This window comes from Pseudorasbora parva, chromosome 22 (genome assembly GCF_024679245.1).
Source record: "Pseudorasbora parva isolate DD20220531a chromosome 22, ASM2467924v1, whole genome shotgun sequence".
In the NCBI taxonomy this organism is placed as follows: domain Eukaryota; kingdom Metazoa; phylum Chordata; class Actinopteri; order Cypriniformes; family Gobionidae; genus Pseudorasbora; species Pseudorasbora parva.
This window is the reverse complement of record NC_090193.1, coordinates 11,071,712-11,089,102: the sequence shown is the minus strand read 5'-3', so window position 1 is coordinate 11,089,102 and position 17,391 is coordinate 11,071,712. Positions and strand designations below refer to the sequence as shown.

General features: G+C 44.7%; 14 non-coding genes across 14 annotated transcripts; 4 read left to right on the top strand and 10 right to left on the bottom strand.

The window, feature by feature from the left end:
• Nucleotides 1-16: 16 nt before the first annotated feature.
• trnay-gua (transfer RNA tyrosine (anticodon GUA)) lies at nt 17-103 on the bottom strand. The gene is given in 2 exon segments: nt 17-52; nt 67-103. It is a non-coding gene; the product is annotated as a tRNA-Tyr (tRNA).
• A 115-nt stretch (nt 104-218) lies between these two features.
• Nucleotides 219-290, bottom strand: trnae-uuc (transfer RNA glutamic acid (anticodon UUC)). The gene has a single exon. It is a non-coding gene; the product is annotated as a tRNA-Glu (tRNA).
• Nucleotides 291-765: 475 nt separating this feature from the next.
• trnar-acg (transfer RNA arginine (anticodon ACG)) lies at nt 766-838 on the bottom strand. Its single transcript has one exon. It is a non-coding gene; the product is annotated as a tRNA-Arg (tRNA).
• Nucleotides 839-1,468: 630 nt separating this feature from the next.
• On the top strand, nt 1,469-1,540 carry trnae-cuc (transfer RNA glutamic acid (anticodon CUC)). The gene has a single exon. It is a non-coding gene; the product is annotated as a tRNA-Glu (tRNA).
• Nucleotides 1,541-1,595: 55 nt separating this feature from the next.
• Nucleotides 1,596-1,682, bottom strand: trnay-gua (transfer RNA tyrosine (anticodon GUA)). The gene is given in 2 exon segments: nt 1,596-1,631; nt 1,646-1,682. It is a non-coding gene; the product is annotated as a tRNA-Tyr (tRNA).
• Nucleotides 1,683-1,805: 123 nt separating this feature from the next.
• Nucleotides 1,806-1,877, bottom strand: trnae-uuc (transfer RNA glutamic acid (anticodon UUC)). The gene has a single exon. It is a non-coding gene; the product is annotated as a tRNA-Glu (tRNA).
• Nucleotides 1,878-2,352: 475 nt separating this feature from the next.
• trnar-acg (transfer RNA arginine (anticodon ACG)) lies at nt 2,353-2,425 on the bottom strand. Its single transcript has one exon. It is a non-coding gene; the product is annotated as a tRNA-Arg (tRNA).
• A 630-nt stretch (nt 2,426-3,055) lies between these two features.
• trnae-cuc (transfer RNA glutamic acid (anticodon CUC)) lies at nt 3,056-3,127 on the top strand. The gene has a single exon. It is a non-coding gene; the product is annotated as a tRNA-Glu (tRNA).
• Nucleotides 3,128-3,392: 265 nt separating this feature from the next.
• On the bottom strand, nt 3,393-3,464 carry trnae-uuc (transfer RNA glutamic acid (anticodon UUC)). Its single transcript has one exon. It is a non-coding gene; the product is annotated as a tRNA-Glu (tRNA).
• Nucleotides 3,465-3,711: 247 nt separating this feature from the next.
• On the bottom strand, nt 3,712-3,784 carry trnah-aug (transfer RNA histidin (anticodon AUG)). Its single transcript has one exon. It is a non-coding gene; the product is annotated as a tRNA-His (tRNA).
• Nucleotides 3,785-5,864: 2,080 nt separating this feature from the next.
• On the top strand, nt 5,865-5,936 carry trnae-cuc (transfer RNA glutamic acid (anticodon CUC)). The gene has a single exon. It is a non-coding gene; the product is annotated as a tRNA-Glu (tRNA).
• A 9,443-nt stretch (nt 5,937-15,379) lies between these two features.
• On the bottom strand, nt 15,380-15,451 carry trnae-uuc (transfer RNA glutamic acid (anticodon UUC)). The gene has a single exon. It is a non-coding gene; the product is annotated as a tRNA-Glu (tRNA).
• Nucleotides 15,452-15,925: 474 nt separating this feature from the next.
• trnar-acg (transfer RNA arginine (anticodon ACG)) lies at nt 15,926-15,998 on the bottom strand. The gene has a single exon. It is a non-coding gene; the product is annotated as a tRNA-Arg (tRNA).
• Nucleotides 15,999-16,628: 630 nt separating this feature from the next.
• Nucleotides 16,629-16,700, top strand: trnae-cuc (transfer RNA glutamic acid (anticodon CUC)). Its single transcript has one exon. It is a non-coding gene; the product is annotated as a tRNA-Glu (tRNA).
• Nucleotides 16,701-17,391: the final 691 nt, after the last annotated feature.

Below are 17,391 nucleotides of genomic sequence, written 5' to 3'. Positions count from 1 at the left end.
AGTGTGAAAAGTGACCTCCTTCGAGCCGGAGTCGAACCAGCGACCTAAGGATTGCCAACGGTCCACCTACAGTCCTCCGCTCTACCAGCTGAGCTATCGAAGGTATGCAGGGAAAGAGAAGAACCTCAGGTTGCTGCAGCTCCACTGCTGGCTAAAAGCGATTCAGTAATAGACAGAAGCTCTGGCTGTTCGATAAGGGGAGCAAAGACAAGCCAAACTTCCCATACCGGGAGTCGAACCCGGGCCGCCTGGGTGAAAACCAGGAATCCTGACCGCTAGACCATATGGGAAAGCCCGCAAACGCCGGTCAGGCTTGTGTGCCATTTTTCATGCGTGTGGCCAGTACAAGGGCAGGGTTATGTTAGGCCCTTTGGCATTCAGTGTGTGACCGTCGCCTTTAAGAATATGGCAATGTTCTGAAGGGATTGTTTACTGAATTCACTTGTACCAGACTCGATGGAGGGAGATGTCATTTGTCTCTCCCAGGGGGTGCAGCTCTCTCCCATTCTTGTGTTCGCATAAAAAGATACTATAAACTGGTCATTAAAGCAAGGTCCTTGTGACAGTGCTTATGCGATGCATTTGAAAGCACGCACGGTATTGTATGGTAGGTGCTATCTAGCTGACAAAACGGCCTATGGTTGGACTGTCAGTTTACAAGAAAAAAAAAACTAACCATTCCAATACCAATAGTCAAAAACTATGGGCTAATAAAACAAACTAATAAAACTGCTGTAGGCTGATAGCGAAGCAAAAGAGGCAGATCGAGCCAGCCAGGAGTCGAACCTAGAATCTTCTGATCCGTAGTCAGACGCGTTATCCATTGCGCCACTGGCCCACCAGTCAGGCGCCCTGGTGTTTACACGCATCTTGGTGGTGTTCGCCTGGAGCGGGGCCTGTCGCAACATCAACTTTTTCTCATGCCATTAACAGGCCTGGAGCCAACGTAAGGAAGCGCTCCGATGAGGGGTCTGCTATGAAAAGCTTGAAGATGGAGGCGTCACATGTTAGGGATCTCTGTCTTCCTGGCGTGGCTAACGTAGCTGGGTAGCAAATTACTTTAAAACAGTGCAAGGCTGGCCGCTCAAAAAACCAGGCATACCTCAGAGACGACGACACTCTGTGCTATGCGCTCTGTCAACCTCGAGCTCCTTCGCCAGATGCTCTGCAGAAGAAGGGCTGAAAACAAAAAGCGGAGTGAGTCAGGCACCTCTTGGCACTGAGAGCACGGCTGGGCTCTCCTTGTTGTCTTTTGCAAGCTGCTTTGATTGAATTGCAAGTTGCGGTGTTGTTAGGAAGTTCTCACGGAGCATGTGACAGTTTCTCAGTGGAAGAACTGTGATCCAGGGTCAGAGACTCTCTCCTCTCCAAGAGGAAAAGGCTAGCCTTAGCGGTTTTGCTTGAGAAATTGCAGCAAAATCTGGTAGAGGCCCACAGGCAGGCTTGAGGAGACTGGCTGAACAGCCCTTCCCTGGTGGTCTAGTGGTTAGGATTCGGCGCTCTCACCGCCGCGGCCCGGGTTCGATTCCCGGTCAGGGAACGTTCCTTTTGCCCTCCAGCGCGGCCAAGAAAATGTTTGAGTGTGAAAAGTGACCTCCTTCGAGCCGGAGTCGAACCAGCGACCTAAGGATTGCCAACGTTCCACCTACAGTCCTCCGCTCTACCAGCTGAGCTATCGAAGGTATGCAGGGAAAGAGAAGAACCTCAACCTATCAGGTTGCTGCAGCTCCACTGCTGGCTAAAAGCGATTCAGTAATAGACAGAAGCTCTGGCTGTTCGATAAGGGGAGCAAAGACAAGCCAAACTTCCCATACCGGGAGTCGAACCCGGGCCGCCTGGGTGAAAACCAGGAATCCTGACCGCTAGACCATATGGGAAAGCCCGCAAACGCCGGTCAGGCTTGTGTGCCATTTTTCATGCGTGTGGCCAGTACAAGGGCAGGGTTATGTTAGGCCCTTTGGCATTCAGTGTGTGACCGTCGCCTTTAAGAATATGGCAATGTTCCGAAGGGATTGTTTACTGAATTCACTTGTACCAGACTCGATGGAGGGAGATGTCATTTGTCTCTCCCAGGGGGTGCAGCTCTCTCCCATTCTTGTGTTCGCATAAAAAGATACTATAAACTGGTCATTAAAGCAAGGTCCCCGTGACAGTGCTTATGCGATGCATTTGAAAGCACGCACGGTATTGTATGGTAGGTGCTATCTAGCTGACAAAACGGCCTATGGTTGGACTGTCAGTTTACAAGAAAAAAAAAACTAACCATTCCAATACCAATAGTCAAAAACTATGGGCTAATAAAACAAACTAATAAAACTGCTGTAGGCTGATAGCGAAGCAAAAGAGGCAGATCGAGCCAGCCAGGAGTCGAACCTAGAATCTTCTGATCCGTAGTCAGACGCGTTATCCATTGCGCCACTGGCCCACCGGTCAGGCGCCCTGGTGTTTACACGCATCTTGGTGGTGTTCGCCTGGAGCGGGGCCTGTCGCAACATCAACTTTTTCTCATGCCATTAACAGGCCTGGAGCCAACGTAAGGAAGTGCTCCGATGAGGGGTCTGCTATGAAAAGCTTGAAGACGGAGGCGTCACATGTTAGGGATCTCTGTCTTCCTGGCGTGGCTAACGTAGCTGGGTAGCAAATTACTTTAAAACAGTGCAAGGCTGGCCGCTCAAAAAACCAGGCATACCTCAGAGACGACGACACTCTGTGCTATGCGCTCTGTCAACCTCGAGCTCCTTCGCCAGATGCTCTGCAGAAGAAGGGCTGAAAACAAAAAGCGGAGTGAGTCAGGCACCTCTTGGCACTGAGAGCACGGCTGGGCTCTCCTTGTTGTCTTTTGCAAGCTGCTTTGATTGAATTGCAAGTTGCGATGTTGTTAGGATGTTCTCACAGAGCATGTGACAGTTTCTCAGTGGAAGAACTGTGATCCAGGGTCAGAGACTCTCTCCTCTCCAAGAGGAAAAGGCTAGCCTTAGCGGTTTTGCTTGAGAAATTGCAGCAAAATCTGGTAGAGGCCCACAGGCAGGCTTGAGGAGACAGGCTGAACAGCCCTTCCCTGATGGTCTAGTGGTTAGGATTCGGCGCTCTCACCGCCGCGGCCCGGGTTCGATTCCCGGTCAGGGAACGTTCCTTTTGCCCTCCAGCGCGGCCAAGAAAATGTTTGAGTGTGAAAAGTGACCTCCTTCGAGCCGGAGTTGAACCAGCGACCTAAGGATTGCCAACGTTCCACCTACAGTCCTCCGCTCTACCAGCTGAGCTATCGAAGGTATGCAGGGAAAGAGAAGAACCTCAACCTATCAGGTTGCTGCAGCTCCACTGCTGGCTAAAAGCGATTCAGTAATAGACAGAAGCTCTGGCTGTTCGATAAGGGGAGCAAAGACAAGCCAAACTTCCCATACCGGGAGTCGAACCCGGGCCGCCTGGGTGAAAACCAGGAATCCTGACCGCTAGACCATATGGGAAAGCCCGCAAACGCCGGTCAGGCTTGTGTGCCATTTTTCATGCGTGTGGCCAGTACAAGGGCAGGGTTATGTTAGGCCCTTTGGCATTCAGTGTGCTATCTAGCTGACAAAACGGCCTATGGTTGGACTGTCAGTTTACAAGAAAAAAAAAAACTAACCATTCCAATACCAATAGTCAAAAACTATGGGCTAATAAAACAAACTAATAAAACTGCTGTAGGCTGATAGCGAAGCAAAAGAGGCAGATCGAGCCAGCCAGGAGTCGAACCTAGAATCTTCTGATCCATAGTCAGACGCGTTATCCATTGCGCCACTGGCCCACCGGTCAGGCGCCCTGGTGTTTCCACGCATCTTGGTGGTGTTCGCCTGGAGCGGGGCCTGTCGCAACATCAACTTTTTCTCATGCCATTAACAGGCCTGGAGCCAACGTAAGGAAGCGCTCCGATGAGGGGTCTGCTATGAAAAGCTTGAAGACTGAGGCGTCACATGTTAGGGATCTCTGTCTTCCTGGCGTGGCCAGAGATGGACATAAATACATGGAAATGTATTTAAAATACAAATACAAAATACTGTGAGGAAAAATGTATTTAAATACAAATACAAAATACTGTGTGGAAAAATGTATTTAAATACAAATACAGTATTTTGTATTTTGAAAATACACCAAATACATGTGAAATTGGCAATTCAGTGAAGGTATCCATATTAGGCTGTAATCTATCTGGGCCTAATGCCAAATGCCAAAAAGCATTTAGATGTGTGCAACTGCTTAGAAACTTTCGTTTTCAATTTGAATTTGAATTTCCTTTAGCGGCAGTTATAATAACACAAATTACGTCAATAACTCATTCGCCCTCACTTCTTTTTCCACTCCAACATTCCAATTATTCCTGCCCTCTAAAAGCTGCACAGATATATGTGCTTACCCCGATAGGCCTATCTATGTAAATGATTTAGAAAAAGTTCCATCGATTCACATTTTATATTTTTGCTACGAATCTACGATATGTATTGTCATATGATATCACTCATCCCTAACATGCAGTAACGTTAATACTTTAAACACATTTGACAAGCTACTTTAATCAACAAGTAGAATTGACCATGACATCCTCACCTTATTCCAACAATTTTGTAAAGTTGCCGATCCAAGGCTGGGTTGTACTAGCCTAGAAATCTAGACGCACCCTAGCGGCAGCAAATCTAATCTGCCACGAGTGCCGTCTAGCAACTCTCAATACACTTCTGAGCTGTAAAAACCAAACTCTGGTCGGGCCAATCACATCGTGTATAGAGTCGGTGGGCGGGGCTTAACATAATGACGGCAGAGTTGCGTTTGCGCGCTTCTAGTAAACACAGACGCTGGCGAACGGCGGTCTTTCGAATCAGCTTTGGCTGTGACTCTGGAAGACTTGAGTTAAGCTTTTCTCTGAGAAAAGAACAAAGAACGGCACTGAAGTCATTCTTAAAAAGGGAAGATGTGTTCGGAGTTTTGCTGACCGGATACAGCGAATGTTTAATCTATCAATGAGCTCCGCTTCACGTTGCTCTGGATGGTTGTAGCGCTATCCTATCGCGTGCAGAGGGAGTTTGAAAGACAACCGTTTATCCCGCCCCTCGGATTGAACTGTCTATGGTGAGTTTCCAGACCAAACATCTTGATGTGGGTCTGGCTTGTCAGGCTAGGGTTGTACAGCTGCGGCTCACCTGAATGAATGTTGGGGGGAGGGGTGTCTGGTCTGAACTAGTAGATGCATGAAAACAGCTCCTGATAAAGAGGTTGCCTGGCTCAAAGTATTTTGAGTATTTTAAAAATACAAAAATACTCATCTTAAATGTATTTAAATACAAATTACATTCGATTTTTTCCAAAGGCTTTAAAATACAAAATACAAAATAGTATTTTGTATTTCAAATACGTATTTTAAATACATGTATTTGAAATACTGCCCATCCCTGGGCGTGGCTAACGTAGCTGGGTAGCAAATTACTTTAAAACAGTGCAAGGCTGGCCGCTCAAAAAGCCAGGCATACCTCAGAGACGACGACACTCTGTGCTATGCGCTCTGTCAACCTGGAGCTCCTTCGCCAGATGCTCTGCAGAAGAAGGGCTGAAAACAAAAAGCGGAGTGAGTCAGGCACCTCTTGGCACTGAGAGCACGGCTGGGCTCTCCTTGTTGTCTTTTGCAAGCTGCTTTGATTGAATTGAAAGTTGCGGTGTTGTTAGGATGTTCTCACGGAGCATGTGACAGTTTCTCAGTGGAAGAACTGTGATCCAGGGTCAGAGACTCTCTCCTCTCCAAGAGGAAAAGGCTAGCCTTAGCGGTTTTGCTTGAGAAATTGCAGCAAAATCTGGTAGAGGCCCACAGGCAGGCTTGAGGAGACAGGCTGAACAGCCCTTCCCTGGTGGTCTAGTGGTTAGGATTCGGCGCTCTCACCGCCGCGGCCCGGGTTCGATTCCCGGTCAGGGAACGTTCCTTTTGCCCTCCAGCGCGGCCAAGAAAATGTTTGAGTGTGAAAAGTGTCCTCCTTCGAACCGGAGTCGAACCAGCGACCTAAGGATTGCCAACGTTCCACGTACAGTCCTCCGCTCTACCAGCTCCGCCAAAGCTGGGGAAGAATAGTCCGTATAAGAAGGGGAAGAAGGGGGAGAAAGGGGAAGAAAAAAGGGAAGAAATTCAGGAAGTCATAGGTTCGAATCCAGCCTCCGTCACGATTTAATGCGTGTATTTGATTCTATCAATTTTCGTTTCCAAGTTTGATTTTGAATGTAATGCGTGTATTGATTTTATCAATAGGTTTGTTTCTAAGTTAGATTTCTCCGTTGTAATTCATTATAACATTTTATCCATAATACTAAGATGGTAATTTGTCCAAATTCATTTATTAATGCTACATTAATCATTTCCCATGTCAGTAGGAACAAAATAACCACCTTAATACTGCATCTAACCCCGTTACTTGACACTGATTGTCATTACATGCAATAAAACAAATAAACACAAACCACCAGTCTTCTTGGAGAACTAGATTTATTTACTATATACATATTTACAAAAATCTGGAAAAGTACTGAATTCACAGCATGGAACAACAAAATAATAGGCTATTGTTAATTAAATATATAGGTATATAAAAAGACGTTTATATGTACTGTACTTGCATATATAAATAAAAATATATAATAGCAAAATAATTTTATAAACAACAAAAAAATAGGCTATTGTTAATTAAATATATAGGTATATAAAAATATATATAGGTATATGTACTGTACTTGCATATATAAATAAAAATATATAATAGTTTTTTATAATAGTATATAATATGTTAAATAGTTATTATATATTTATATATTATAGTGTATGTATACATATTGTTATACATACTCACATATACACATACTTAATATTGTTTCCTCTACACATAAAACTTTAATAATAATAATAATAATAATCATACAATTTAAAAACAAGTGCACAGTATAATACTTTAGCATTAAATATGGCTGGAAGATAAAGAACAGAATGTATCACAGAAACAAGTGTGTTATTTTCTCATATTCTGTAACCACTGCTGCTTAGTGACTGTTTCTTTATTTGGGCAAAATATTTTGCCTTTGTACTGGCTATGGCCAGTTTCTTGTGTGCGAAATTGGCCACACTTTCTGCACGTATTTGATTTTACAGAGCGATTGTATGACCGCTTGGTTGGGGTGGCTGTGTCTTTTGCAGGTGGGTCAGAGGAAATTGCTCCAGGGTTAATGGCTGAACATGGGGCTGGGCAGGGCAACAGTAGCATCTGAGACCCAACAGGGGCAGTGGGTGTGTCAGGAAACAATGGGTGTGTTGCTGTCGGCTTTGGAAAAATTGTCCTTGGCTGGTGGAACGTGGCAGTTGGTGTGGCAGATGTGCAGGTTGATGAGGGCTGGATTTTCCTGAACTTCGTCTTTGCCTGTCCAGCTGTGTCTGGTGGCATCTGGTAGTGATGCAGCTGGTGTCTATATTGTGGAGGCACAACAGGCTGCACTCGTGCTGGAGGCAGAGCATCCAATGCCACTGGACGTGCCTCTGGAAGCTTCAACCCTTGCAACAGCACTGAGACCTCCTGACCCTTTAAACGTTCATTGTGCCACGTTGTAAGGGTCCTTTGCAGTTCCATTGCTCAAGATTAGCTGCCGAATTTTTCTATAATCTCGAAGAATGAGATCCCATCTGGACAGAGATTCTGTCTGCTGTTTTTTGGGGCTTCGGTGGATGTTACATAGCCTTATGAAGATTAATTCAACAAGGCGACAGCACTTAGGCCACTGTGCTGGAGAACCGCTAGAACCCAAAACACACCTCTTTGTGCTTTCGACGCCAGGAGTGAAGACAGCTTTCTTTTTAGGGGACCTAAAACGTCCTGTAAGCAGCCTGTCTTGATAACGAGCAGCATACATGACCTTGTCTTTATCAAATTGGTCCAGGTTCTGCCACAAACCCACAATGATCGCAGCTTGTTGGTTAGTAAGTGTGAGGCCCGTCTGTGTGCGCAGCTCTACCAGATACTCCGCCAACTCATCCACCCGGTCCATTCCAGGAATACAGTGCTCGTCAACAGCCTAAAAAAATATAACTGTTGGTTAGGTAATTACATGCTTTGTGAAATTTGTGAGTTTGTGAATTTGCTGCTTGAGGGTGAATGACTAAATGAGTAACAATTTGTCTAGAAAAGGAAATTTTACCATTGCTGAGGGCAGAGGTGCAGCTGATGGAGTCTGGAGACAGGGCAGAGGTGCAGCGGGTGGAGCTGGGACATAGGGCAGAAGTGCAGCAGGTGAAGCTTGGACCAAGGGCAGAAGTGCAGCAGGTGAAGCTTGGACCAAGGGCAGAGGGGCAGCGGGAGGAGCTTGGACACAGGGCAGAGGGGCAGCAGGTGGAGCTTGGACACAGGGCAGAGGTGCAGCGGGTGGAGTCTGGACACAGGGCAGAGGTGCAGCGGGTGGAGCTTGGACACAGGGCAGAGGTGCAGCGGGTGGAGCTTGGACACAGGGCAGAGGTGCAGTGGGTGGAGCTTGGACATAGGGCAGAAGTGCAGCAGGTGAGGCTTGGACCAAGGGCAGAGGTGCAGCGGGTGGAGCTTGTACCAAGGGCAGAGGTGCAGTGGGTGGAGCTTGGACATAGGGCAAAAGTGCAGCAGGTGAAGCTTGGACCAAGGGCAGAGGTGCAGCGGGTGGAGCTTGTACCAAGGGCAGAGGTGCAGTGGGTGGAGCTTGGACATAGGGCAGAAGTGCAGCAGGTGAAGCTTGGACCAAGGGCAGTGGGTGGAGCTTGGACATAGGGCAGAAGTGCAGCAGGTGAAGCTTGGACCAAGGGCAGAGGTGCAGTGGGTGGAGCTTGGACATAGGGCAGAAGTGCAGCAGGTGAAGCTTGGACCAAGGGCAGAGGTGCAGCGGGTGGAGCTTGGACATAGGGCAGAGGTGCAGCGGGTGGAGCTTGGACACAGGGCAGAGGTGCAGCGGGTGGAGCTTGGACACAGGGCAGAGGTGCAGTGGGTAGAACTGGTGGACTTGAAAGGAACAAGTCATCTGATGCCACAAGATTTGCCACTGTGGCTTCCTCTCCCAACAAATCAATGAAACCCTCATCCTCTTCCACTTGCTCCTCCACATTTATCTCCTCCAGCAACTGAGAGGTCCTATCAGAGGTAGGGCACATGTCCTCCAGGGGCTGACTATTCTGCCTCAACAAGTACTGCACTCCAATGAGCTCCCCTGAGGAAATATTTGTAACAGAAAACATTTTAAAGGAAATGAATCAGAAAGGTTTATTCTGAAATGTAGTAAATATTTTTAAATAAATATTCAGCTTCTGCATAAACAAAAAATATGTAACTCAGAGGACATTGTAAAAAGACAGAATTACTCTATATTCTAGTATGTCATTTATTTTCCCTGAAACCTACAACAAAGAGTCCAGTATGCAAAAATTCTGATAGTATAATTTTTCTCTGATCTGTCAAAATGACATTATTGACCAAAATCACTTGCAGTTTTAACAAAAACATGCTACCTAGTGAACTGCATTGATCAAAATATGTTTACCTGTGTAAACTGCAGGTGGAGTGAAGCTAGTGACCAATTTCCTGCCATACAACTTATTGTAGTTCTCGTTGACAGAGTAAACCAGCTCCCCTGTGTAAGTACGCAGGGTTGAACCTCCACCTCCACCTGCAACAGCAGCTGCAGCCCGGTCCTGATTCCAGCGTAACAAACCTTCCAGGAGGTAAATCTGGAAGTTCAGGCTGTTTGCGCTATTCCCTAGAATAAGAAATAGAAAGCCAAACATTGTTTTAAGAAACTACAAAAGAGAAAATGCAATTGGTTTACTGCAAGTATATAAATAAACAGGAATTAGTGGCAAGATATGGTCTATTCTGTCATGACAAACCTGGAATAAATCTGTTTAGGTGGCAGTGAAATGATTCCAGGGAAGTGGAGCCTCTGGCACACCTATATGTCTTTAGAACAATCCCGCCCTTGTTTATGGTTCCAGTTTCCGTGTAGAGGGGCACATCTGGAGGGTCCTGAATACAGGTAATGTGCCGCCTCTGGACTTGCCAGATGTGCTGCATCCTTACACTGTCAAGGAGAGGAACACCAAGGGCGTCATTCCCCTTGCCACCCATGAGCTCTCTGATGAGCATATCAAGGAGGCGCATAGTTGTTTCCTCTCCTCGTGTTCTTCTCCTGCAGTGTTGGGCCAGCTCATCTTTGCTTATATGACGGTCAATCTCTGCCTCCGTCATTGCAGGCCAGCCCTGTTGGGTGAGTTGCTCCTTCTTTGCCCTTCTCAGCAGAGTGAGATCCCCTGCATCCCACTCAAAAATACATGACGACAACCTAGACATAAAAGTAGGATACAACTGGTGGGCATCAGTTGTGCACCCTACTGCCAGACGCCGCATAAAATGCCAAATGTCTAGGCGGATGATGATATTGGGCCAGCCACTGAACCTCCTCTTCAGTTTAGTCTCTCCCACTTCCTTGCAACAGTCACAGTCCACATATAAGATAGTGGGAGGATCAACACCAGCTCTCTGGTATCTCTCCACGAGTCCTGCAGCCATGAGGTCTAACCCAGCTCCTTCATTCGCAGTCAGGACACTCATCAGCACCTGACCTACCTCATTGCCAACTGAGGTAAGCCACTGTGCTGTGCCTTTCGCAGGCCCACTCAACTTCTTCGTGATCTGAAAGAAACAATAAACATAGTAAATAATACAACATACATTGAATGAGTAAAATTTACAAATAAAGCTCTTTTGGTCTAACAATACATTATAGATAACGGTACAGTCATTAAAGCAGCTCCTCTGACCTTCTTAGTTGAGTCCATTTTTAAAATCGATCCATATGTGGATGTAATGCTGGCCTTGATGTGATCGAGCCTGTTGAGGATGTCCTGACTGTAAACAGTGAGAAGCCATTTGTAGCTAGGTACTGGAACAAGTGGTGGCGGCTCCTGAAAGTGCAGTGGAAGCAGGCCAGGATTATCCAAAAAGGCCACACACATCGATGTGTACCGAGACACACGTTGTAACCACTCCTCAGTGTGGTTCTCCTTCAGCTGGCCGATGATCCTCACTGGGCCATTTCCCATGCCCCTCTCACGCAACAAACGAATAACTCGAATGTCACAGGCATACCTTGGAAAAAAGTAATCATTCAAGTATCTTATTATCAAGTATCTAATTATAGTAGTATATATTTATCAAAGGTAGCATATGAGCACATATGACTGCAAAGTAATTACTTGCGTGTGAGAATGATTCTAAATTCAGATCGATGGGCCAGGTCCAATTGCTGCAGCACAGCATGACTCCAGGACAGGTAGCTGGTTCTACACCTGGTACAGATCAGGGTCTCTGTCACCAGGTTGTAGTATCTGTCAATATCTAACACCTGTCGTACCCTCCTGTGCAGACCACCACCACACAGCTGATAACTGGCACAGGCAGGGTTAGTACACTGGAGTCGTACCTTCCATAGCCTATACGGCATCCAGAGCAAGAGTCGCTGTGAAAAAAATCTATCAGGTGTTGGGGCTTGGTGGTACAACAGGGCTGGTGGTGGGGGGTCATACCACAACTGAAGGTTTTCACGCAGCTCCTGCTTTCCTTTTGCGTTAACCCTAAAAAGTGCTTCCGACACCCACTTCTGGTCCTGCTGTGGCATTGTCTGTGGCCACAGTAGTGGGAGATCTGCAGGGTCTTCTGGCTGAGATGAGACCTGCTGATATTATCAAAAACACTGGTTTAAATAAGGGTTAGGCTAGGCCTAGGGTTAGGGTAGCCCTAACCTGCCTTAAATAATGCCTGTTTCACACATACTCTGTTTGCAGTGCGTATTTGTTTCCGTACCCATGTTAACCGGTTAGAGCGTTCACTATTTTTTTGCTGCACGCGCTGAATTAATGGTCAGTGCATTGTTCGCACTAAAATAAACATGCATTGATGCGGTGGACTTAAAGTCTACTCTGTTTCAAAGTCAACACATGGCCTTTTGCCTCGGGTAAAGCAAGGAAAATGTCCCTTACCTGGCATTTAGGTAAACAAAGAGACATAATGGAGAGCACTCGTCCTTTCTTGGAGGTGGAAAAACAAAGTTCTTTATGACCTGCAGGATTTCTTGTAAAAAAAATTTTTTTTTAAAGATTTAAAAATGAAAGAAATAACGAGAGACGACTTTTTTTGTCTATTGTAAGTTCTAATTTAAAATGTTTGTCATTATATAAGCTATAGCCTATGTTTTGCCACTTGTGTAAGCAATATAATATATAAATATAAAGTTCTAGGCTATATAAATATAAAGTAATTAATTTAATATAACGTTTAAATGTTGTGCGTTTAAACATGACATCTATAAAAGAGTGTATACAAAGAGAATTGCAATGCTGACAAGCCATAGTCATTAACAACTTTTGGATTTGAAATAAAAAATTATGAATAAATGCTGTGTTTGTAGTACTCAACTGCGGTTAAGTTGTGCACTGCAAACGTGGCATATGTGAAAGCACAATAGCAGGCACTGCTCCTGCATCGCATACGTACTGCAGCACGCACTGCATATGAACTGCAGTCGGAGTATGTGTGAAGCAGGCATAAGAGAGCATTAAATGATGAAGGCATGTTTGTATTTTGAATGACATCTTACTGGGCCCCTCACAACAGCAGACTCAGAATTAGTTGATGGTGTTGCTGTTTCTTTGATCCGCTGTGATCTCTGGGCTGGAGGAAGGAAGAAGGATGAGGAGGACTGAATGACAGGCCGATGGGGTTTGGGGGATGGAGGAGAAGGAGGAGGAGGAGGAGGAGGAGGAGGACAAGGATGAGAGGGTGGGCATGAAGCTGCGGCTGAACTGGTCTGTGGAGTCAAACATTATGAATAATCTATTAAGGGGATCGCAAAATGTTTTTTTATTAAACAAAAATATGTAGTGATAAAGTGATGTCTAACTAATTCTTTCATATTAACCTGAGATGTTTTCCTCTGAATGTTCAAATTAGGTTTGGCTGCTGCCACATGTGAGCCTCCAAACCTTGACTTTTCAAACTGAAAAGGTTTGTCATAGTTAGTGATAACAAAACCTGTAACACTATAGGAAAAGTTTGAGATATTTCAATGTCTGCAGTAAGGTCTGCTTACCATTGACAATGTCAGTTTGGCCATCTTTGCAGGACGTGCCACATCACTGGAGGGTGTACTTTGGGCAGGGGTGCTCTGTGATGCCTCCACTGTGACTGGTGGATGAACCTGTGATACATGCTTATAAGATATACCAGGGACATAATATTATACAGTATTCATAATATGACTTTAGACATAAAGACAAATTGATATTGCAAACACATCTATTTATGCAACTTGAACTAGGCTAATTGGAGTTACCTTGTGAAATCCACAAATACACTTTTGTGCTTCCTTCATAAGGGTGGTCTGCCCCCTCATTTGCAGAGGGCACTTTTCTATCTATGAACATAAATATAAAGTATAGCTGTGACACTGTTGTACACATTATTTCAAGACACCCATGTCATCATAATTATAACCATATTACATTGTATTTACATTGTAAATAATTACTTATTCATACATATTAAAAAAAATAGCACAATGTATTATTACACAAGTTTATTAGTTTGCTCATGAATCTAGCTGCATAATTTACCTTCTGATATAACTCATGCCATCTTTTTTGTCGGGGAGAAGGTCTATTTCCCTCCCTGGATGGCCAAACTCCAGTTCGGGCAAAACTCTCCAGACGCGCAAGCCAGTCAGCATCGCTCATGCCTTTGTGTGACTTAGTTGAAGCCATGTTGTTGCCTAAACAATATAGAACAAGAATTTAATAGAATAGAATACCAACTGCCATTGTAGCCCAGAAATATAGCATTAAAGGGATAGTTCCCCCTAAAATTAAAATTATGTCATAATTTACTCTCCCTCAAGTTGTTCCAAACCTGTATGAGTTTCTTTTGAAGCACATTGGTAACCAGACAGTTGACGGTCCCTATTGACTGCCATAGTAGGAAAAACAAAACAAAAAAATACTATGGAAGTCAATGAGGATTATTAACGGTCTTCATTCTTCAAAATAACTCATACAGGTTTGGAACAGCTTGATGGAAAACAAATGATGACAGATTTTGTTTTAGGGGGAAACTAATCTTTTACTTCCTTTACTCCTTTTGTGTTCATTTCATTTGAGCTAGTTTTGTGTTTCTGGTTCAAAATGACTGCCACATTATAGCAGATTATAAATACATAATAATACATATATAATCACCTAATGTTGTGATTTATTTTTTGTAACCAACAGTACAAGTTTTGAAACTTCTATTTATGGCCTGTATGCTTTGTTGATCTGGGTTTTTGAGTAAAACAACAACAACAACAACAACAAAAAAAATGAATAATGTATGGATTATTCTGACTTAAACAAATACTCATATTAAACATATTGTGCTATTTTAACTTTGTCCATCTGATAAATGGGCATGTATGTGCCTGAACTCAAATAGGCGTAATGTTACACTTGGGCTAAGAACCGAATTCGACCGAAACATACACAATAGGAGGGTAAACTGTTACATTTAATGCCCGTTTAATTTAATTTAGCTAAAAAACAAACGGAAGACATAGGCTACAATAATATTTCATTAGGAAAATATGCGTAATGTTATGTTACACTTGGGCTAAGAACCGAATTCGACCGAAACATACACAATAGGAGGGTAAACTGTTACATTTTATGCCCGTTTAATTTAATTTAGCTAATAAACAAACGGAAGACATAGGCTACACTAGTATTTCATTAAGAAAATATGATTAGCATACCTGAGCGGAATAAACAAGGGAAAGCGTATCGAATGTGCTCATCGACTCTCGTGCGGTGAATGGAGTAACGAAAAATGAACCTCGCCATTTCATTGGACAAGCAAAGATGGAGTTCGTAACGCGGAGATTGGATGGAATGCTCAAAGATGGACTACGCGCGGTGATTGGAGTATGAAAAATGAACCTCGCCATTTCATTGGACAAGCAAAGATGGAGTTCGTAACGCGGAGATTGGATGGAATGCTCAAAGATGGACTACGCGCGGTGATTGGAGTATGAAAAATGGACCTTGCCATTTCATTGGACGGGCAAAAATGGAGTTCGCAATTTAATTGGTTTTTGAAAGATTGAACTCGGCATGCTATTGGATTGATTTTACAGACTTGTGGTTGTCAGGTACCGCCATCGAAGGTATGCAGGGAAAGAGAAGAACCTCAACCTATCAGGTTGCTGCAGCTCCACTGCTGGCTAAAAGCGATTCAGTAATAGACAGAAGCTCTGGCTGTTCGATAAGGGGAGCAAAGACAAGCCAAACTTCCCATACCGGGAGTCGAACCCGGGCCGCCTGGGTGAAAACCAGGAATCCTGACCGCTAGACCATATGGGAAAGCCCGCAAACGCCGGTCAGGCTTGTGTGCCATTTTTCATGCGTGTGGCCAGTACAAGGGCAGGGTTATGTTAGGCCCTTTGGCATTCAGTGTGTGACCGTCGCCTTTAAGAATATGGCAATGTTCCGAAGGGATTGTTTACTGAATTCACTTGTACCAGACTCGATGGAGGGAGATGTCATTTGTCTCTCCCAGGGGGTGCAGCTCTCTCCCATTCTTGTGTTCGCATAAAAAGATACTATAAACTGGTCATTAAAGCAAGGTCCCCGTGACAGTGCTTATGCGATGCATTTGAAAGCACGCACGGTATTGTATGGTAGGCGCTATCTAGCTGACAAAACGGCCTATGGTTGGACTGTCAGTTTACAAGAAAAAAAAACTAACCATTCCAATACCAATAGTCAAAAACTATGGGCTAATAAAACAAGCTAATAAAACTGCTGTAGGCTGATAGCGAAGCAAAAGAGGCAGATCGAGCCAGCCAGGAGTCAAACCTAGAATCTTCTGATCCGTAGTCAGACGCGTTATCCATTGCGCCACTGGCCCACCGGTCAGGCACCCTGGTGTTTACACGCATCTTGGTGGTGTTTGCCTGGAGCGGGGCCTGTCGCAACACCAACTTTTTCTCATGCCATTAATAGGCCTGGAGCCAACGTAAGGAAGCGCTCCGATGAGGGGTCTGCTATGAAAAGCTTGAAGACGGAGGCGTCACATGTTAGGGATCTCTGTCTTCCTGGCGTGGCTAACGTAGCTGGGTAGCAAATTACTTTAAAACAGTGCAAGGCTGGCCGCTCAAAAAGCCAGGCATACCTCAGAGACAACGGCACTCTGTGCTATGCGCTCTGTCAACCTCGAGCTCCTTCGCCAGATGCTTTGCAGAAGAAGGGCTGAAAACAAAAAGTGGAGTGAGTCAGGCACCTCTTGGCACTGAGAGCACGGCTGGGCTCTCCTTGTTGTCTTTTGCAAGCTGCTTTGATTGAATTGCAAGTTGCGGTGTTGTTAGGATGTTCTCACGGAGCATGTGACAGTTTCTCAGTGGAAGAACTGTGATCCAGGGTCAGAGACTCTCTCCTCTCCAAGAGGAAAAGGCTAGCCTTAGCGGTTTTGCTTGAGAAATTGCAGCAAAATCTGGTAGAGGCCCACAGGCAGGCTTGAGGAGACAGGCTGAACAGCCCTTCCCTGGTGGTCTAGTGGATAGGATTCGGCGCTCTCACCGCCGCGGCCCGGGTTCGATTCCCGGTCAGGGAACGTTCCTTTTGCCCTCCAGCGCGGCCAAGAAGATGTTTGAGTGTGAAAAGTGACCTCCTTCGAGCCGGAGTCGAACCAGCGACCTAAGGATTGCCAACGTTCCACCTACAGTCCTCCGCTCTACCAGCTCCGCCAAAGCTGGGGAAGAATAGTCCGTATAAGAAGGGGAAGAAGGGGGAGAAAGGGGAAGAAAAAAGGGAAGAAATTCAGGAAGTCATAGGTTCGAATCCAGCCTCCGTCACGATTTAATGCGTGTATTTGATTCTATCAATTTTCGTTTCCAAGTTTGATTTTGAATGTAATGCGTATATTGATTTTATCAATAGGTTTGTTTCTAAGTTAGATTTCTCCGTTGTAATTCATTATAACATTTTATCCATAATACTAAGATGGTAATTTGTCCAAATTCATTTATTAATGCTACATTAATCATTTCCCATGTCAGTAGGAACAAAATAACCACTTTATTACTGCATCTAACCCCCTGTTACTTGACACTGATTGTCATTACATGCAATAAAACAAATAAACACAAACCACCAGTCTTCTTGGAGAACTAGATTTATTTACTATATACATATTTACAAAAATCTGGAAAAGTACTGAATTCACAGCATGGAACAACAAAATAATAGGCTATTGTTAATTAAATATATAGGTATATAAAAAGACGTTTATATGTACTGTACTT